Genomic DNA, 6,102 nt, shown 5'->3' with positions numbered 1-6,102 from the left:
ACATTGATTTTGGAATCAAATATACTAGAAACATCCAAAAATTCTTTGGATTTTTTTATTTTCTATACCTCTCCTTCTGAATTTTTAATAATGGTATATTTAATTTAGTTATTTGTTGTTGTTGTTCCAAGACTCTCTAGCTGAAGGTAATAAAATTAACTAGAAGAAAATCATGAAGATATTTTTACTCAAAATTCACAAAACTAAATAAGTATAGAAAAGATCTCAGTTCTGTGTCTGAGTTGATGCAAGGCAAGGAACTATTGTGTGGGAAGCCGGCTGCAGAGATGGGGAACCTGAAAGTAAAGTTCCCTGTGAAATAACAATTACAGAAATGATCCAAATTTCCAAAAGTGTGATATCTATGGAGCTAAACAGATCTACAAAGAAGCAGGTCATGTCTGTGTACTAGGCAGAAACAAGGTCACCTGTGGCAGGGTGAGCAGGTGGAGTTGGAAGGAAGGATCTAGAAGGCTGAGTGTGGAGGACATGCTGGGCTGGAGGGTGGGCAGGGGTGTAGTGCTGCCTCCACTCCCTGTCCCTCCCCTGCTGTCAGGATCCCTTTTTGATGAGAGGGCACAGCCCTGTGACACAGGCCTGAGTAAGACTCCCCATTGCTAAAGCATACTCTCAGGACTCATTTGTCCAAACAGAACAGTGCGATTTAGATGATGGAATATCCTCTCTTTCCTCTGAACAGCGTTAGTGCCACATGGCTGAACTTCAGCTTCACCACCTGGGCAATGGATATGATCCTTTGCCCAGTGTGTGGACTGGGGCTCTTTCTCCTCTTATTGCCCTGCAGGGTAATCCATTCTTGCCACCACCAAGGAAAAAGGGAAAACTCAGGAAGGTAAGAAAAACCTCAGAAAAGCCACATTCTCTTTTGTCTACTCTTCTTTTGATTTTTTTCAAAATAAGTAGGAACAGTTAAAAAAAAAAATCTCAGGACAGAACAGAACATCACTCTGGGACAGGCAGGCCAGGGCAGGGAGAGAGTGTGCACTAAGGCTTCTCCTATCTGAAGCTCTCAGTCCATACATGTGGTGAGCTGCAGGTCCCAGAGTGAAGCACACACTATGACTCAGTGGTTGAGGTTTGCACTCCTGAGAGAGTTGGGAACCTCTGGAGAAGTTCAGGCCCTGCACTGCTCCATCTCTCATCTTCTCCTGGAGGGTGTCTGTGGAGCAAGCCTTTCCTCCTCCTTGGGTTCATATGAAGGCTGTGCGGAGCCCTGAGGGCCTCCATCATGGCTGGAGACACCTCTGGCCTCAGGGAGCACAAACCTGCCTGGCAGCTGAGAAGAAATGAGTCTGTTCCTGAGCCAAGGATCAGTGACTGAGGACATGCATGGGGTAGTTTATATAGAAAACCCTTTTTGTTTTCCAAATAAGAAAAATAAAGAATTTTGCCACTTTTAAAATGTCTCTGAATAAAAGGGTCTCCACTAGCTAACTGTAGAAAGTTAAGCTGCTCAGAAACATGCAGTGTTTGCAGCTGGTCTAGGAGAGCAGAAGGGAAAACTAGGCCCTAGTCTCTTTTTCTTTCTTGTTTGCCAGCACTCAAAGGTGAAGAAGGGACAAAGCAAGAACAGGAAGAAGAGTGGCAATTTGAAAGGTAAGGCCTTGCCCTTCCACTCCAGAGGTGACTTGCTCTCCCCTGTTCCCAAGAGACCAGAGCCACGTTCCAGAGGAAGTCACTTGTACAGACCTGAGAGGGAGAATCCTGGGAAGGAAATCATCAAATCAGAGACACTTCTCAGGTTCTGTGCCCAGAATGAAGCTACAGTGGGCCAGGGATGGGTGATGTCCAGTAGGGTGGTATGGGTAGTATCAGAGCCATGCTGTCTGTGATCCTGCCAGTGAGGAGAATCCATCATGGCCTAGTTGTTTTCCTATGGGTGAAAACTGAACACCCGAGAAATGCCAAGGTAGGCATAGAAAGCAAGTTTTATTTAGACTTCTCTGCAGAAAAGGGGTCCCAGACCTGCGTTTAAAAACAAGTGGGGTTCCTGTTCATTTTATATTTTAGAATTCCTCTGTTCTCATGACTTCCTTTTCCCTTATCTTGCCTCTCCTCTCCAATCCTGCATACATGACCCAGAGGTGGACTCAATGGTGGAGTGATCCAGGCAGGAAGGCAACAGCCCAGGAGGCATCAATTAACAACTTCTACAACTCCCTACAGGGAGGAACAATTCCTGGGGCAGGTTACCTTAGCAACAGGTGGAGAAACACTGGAAATGAACATGGGAAGAGGAGGGAGAAAGACCATTTGATTTCCTTTTCTTTCCAACAAGCCCCCATGTTCCAGATGGGACAGATATATATATATATTTTTTTTCCTTTATTTTTTTTTTATTTTTTCATCTTCCATACATTTGATTTAAATGAGTTATGCATTTCCATTTTTACCCCAAATACAGATTGCAGAATCATATCAGTTACACATTCACAATGCTTACATAATGCCATATTAGTGACTGTTGTATTCTGCTGACTTTCCTATCCCCTACTATCCCCCCTCCCCTCCCCTCTCATCTTCCCTCTCTATCTCATCTGTTGTTGTTCCATTCTCTCCCTTCCCCCCCTTTCCCCTCACAACCTTGTATATGTGATTTCGTATAGAAATGAGGGTGTCCTTCCGTTTCCATGCACTTTCACTTCTCTCTCCCTTTCCCTCCTCTCTCCCTTTCCCTCCTATCACTCGTCTCAGTTTAATGTTAATATTTTCCTCATGCTCTTTTCCTCTGTTCAGTTCTTAGTTGCTCTCCTTAAATCAAAGAAGACATTTGGCATTTGTTTTTTAAGGATTGACTAGCTTCACTTAGTATAATCTGCTCTAATGCCATCCACTTCCCTGAAAATTCAATGATTTTGTCATTTTTTATTGCTGCATAATACTCCATTGTGTATAGATGCCACATTTTTTTTATCCATTCATCTATTGAAGGGCATCTGGGTTGGTTCCACAGTCTGGCTATTGTGAATTGTGCTGCTATGAACATGGATGTGGCAGTATCCCTATAGCATGCTCTTTTAAGGTCCTCAGGGAATAGTCCGAGGAGGGCGATAGCTGGGTCAAATGGTGGTTCCATTCCCAGCTTTCCCAGGAATCTCCATACTGCTTTCCATATTGGCTGCACCCTTTTGCAGTCCCACCAGCAATGTACAAGTGTACCCTTTTCCCCACATCCTCGCCAGCACTTATTGTTGTTTGACTTCCTAATGGCTGCCAATCTTACTGGAGTGAGATGGTATCTTAGGGTGGTTTTGATTTGCATTTCTCTGACTGCTAGAGAAGGTGAGCATTTTTTCAGGTACTTATTAATTGACTGTATGTCTTCTTCTGAGAAGTGTCTGTTCAGGTCCTTGGCCCATTTGTTGATTGGGTTATTTGTTGTCTTATTGTTTAATTTTTTGAGTTCTTTGTATATTCTGGAAATTAGGGCTCTATCTGAAGTGTGAGGAGTAAAGATTTGTTCCCAGGATGTAGGCTCCCTATTTACTTCTTTTATTGTTTCTCTTGCTGAGAAAAAACTTTTTAGTTTAAGTAAGTCCCATTTGTTTATTCTTGTTATTAACTCTTGGGCTATGGGCGTCCTATTAAGGAATTTGGATCCTGACCCCACAATATGTAGATCGGAGCCAACTTTTTCTTCTATCAGGTGCAGGGTCTCTGCTTTGATATCAAGCTCCTTGATATATTATATACACGGACTGCCATTTGTCCCCTCAGCTTCATTTGGATATGGTGGTGGGACTTCCTGGACAAAATGTGAACAGGCTCTCATGTCTCCAAGGGTGATTCATCTCTGAGATGGCCCAAACTTTCTCCCCATAGGGAGTACAACAGGGGATAGTGGAAGTTTAAGTTAATGACAAAGTGCTGCCCCTGCATGTGCCTTGCTATCCCTGTCACCTGTCATGTGGCCTTGAACACTGGCGCTGGCCCTCCAGAGTCTACTCTCCCAGTCTGCCTCACATGGACATTCCACTTACCCTCCCTTCTCCACAACAACCCAGCCTCCATTTTTAGGTTATAGTGATTGCTGGAAGAGACTGAAGATTTGCTTTCACTTCTACAAAGGTGAGTCACTTTCCACTAGTCCCTGTGTCCTTCCTACTGCTGCCTGTGATAAGATCCAACAACACAAAGCTCTCATGGGGTAGGGGGCAGCCTTGGTTGGGGCAGGATCTGACTAAAGCTCTGAATATGGGAGAGCAAGAGCTTTGAAAACTCAGGGTGTGGGGTAGCGAGGGGCCACGACCACAGGTGCCCACCCCTGCCCCAGCTCCTATACCTCCTGGCCTCATCTGCTCAGGCTACAGCCTGAGCCTCTATCTCTTGCAGCCACCTAGGGAAGCTCCATGATGGCAGCAGCTTTCACCAGCTCTTAAAAGGAGATGACCCAGATGAGATGTGAAAACAGAGTCAGCTGGAGTCCACCAATCATGTACTGCCTGGGGAGGATGATTTGGCCACTGCCTTCTTCCCTTTGGCTTCCCTGACTTCTTTGAGCAAGCACCCTTTGTTCCTGGCCTCTACTTCCTTCAGCAGACCTAATGACTTCCTCAGTTTCTGTTCAGTCACACTCAACCCTGAATGCCTCTCAGTCACCAGAGTCTGTGATTCCTCTAGAACAATGTTCACCTGAGCCACGTGGACTTTCCTCTCCCCCATCTTATCCCTCCTGATCCCATGGCCCATTGTGTATTTCTGCCAGACCCCAACCTGACTCCTCAGTGTGACTCAATGATACGCTCACTGGGAACCAAGCCACAGAGCTATCTCCACCCAACAACTATTGGTTGCCTTCTCCTATCCGATCGCCATCTCCTGTGCCATTGCCTTCTCCTGTCCCATTGCCATCTCCTTTCCCAGCAGTCTCAGGCCATATTCTCTCCACCTGTCTCATCTCATCCCTCTCTTAGTGGCAGATGACTGCCAAAGTCTGTGGCCTCTCCCGCTCCCCACACAGTGAATCCAAGAGAGATCATGCTTCCCACCCACCAGAGGACTCACTCTGGGCAAACCACCCATTCTTGCAAGTAGAGGCTGAAGTGACTTCTTTCATTAACCCTGGTGTCCAGAAACTGATGGAGATACCAATCAGGAAGAGAGCAGGAAGGAAAATTTGTAATGTGAAGACAAAAGATGAACCAGTCTACTCCCTGAATTCTCTGGGAAGCACAGTACAGTCCCTGGCAGGGAGCAGGACACCACCATCCCACGACCCTTCTGAAACACAAAAGGCAAGCCTAGAGATGCTTACTTTTCCTCAGCAGCTCTTTTACACCAAGGTCCTGGGGGGACCATTTACAGCAGAAATGCAGCCAGCTCTTTTGTGGCCTCCCCATTCTGCATAGCAAGTCTCTGGTGGCTACTGTCAGAATGTCTGGGCCCTCGGCAGACTTTTCCTCCATTGCATTCAATGAAATGCTTGATTACATTACAGGGCAGGTGCACGCTGCACCTGGGCCACTCTTTTCCTCCCAGTTGCTCCACCCTCTTGTTCAATTTCAGTCTGTGACTCCAACCTTGTCTTGCTCCCAGTCACCATCACTGGCTCAGACCCACCATCAGGCCCATCTCCCATCATCTCTCCCAAGTTTTCAATGCCATGTTCCACTGAATATCACATGTGGATTTCCATGCCCCACAAGCCAAGAGGAGACCCAGCTGCTTTCCCCTTCTGCTCTTCAACACCTGGAATACGACATTTTAAGAATACAAGTAGAAAGTAGAGAGGCTTTACCTTATTTGGTCCAGAAGTCTCAGAAAATCACTTCTGAGAATAGGGCCTCCTGTGATCACAAGTCCATCAACAAGCTCCCAGGAAATTTCTTCAGCCTTGAGCTTCAGGAGAAATGGAAGCAACACCTTCAGAAGAGGTTTATGCTACACCAGTACAGACAACCACCCAATATCTAACCACTTCTGAATCTGAACGAGTCCTGGGACAACATCCCAAGGACAGATCAGGCAAAGGATAATTGTGGGTCTTCCTGTAACTCAGTAATTCCAGACAACAAAAGCCCTCCTATACAAGAGACTGATTCAGAGAGGGCAGAGATAATCAAAGAAGGAATGATTCCTAGG

This window comes from Callospermophilus lateralis, unplaced genomic scaffold (genome assembly GCF_048772815.1).
Source record: "Callospermophilus lateralis isolate mCalLat2 unplaced genomic scaffold, mCalLat2.hap1 Scaffold_143, whole genome shotgun sequence".
Lineage (NCBI taxonomy): Eukaryota > Metazoa > Chordata > Mammalia > Rodentia > Sciuridae > Callospermophilus > Callospermophilus lateralis.
The sequence above is the reverse complement of the archived record's forward strand: the minus strand, read 5'-3'. Positions refer to the sequence as shown.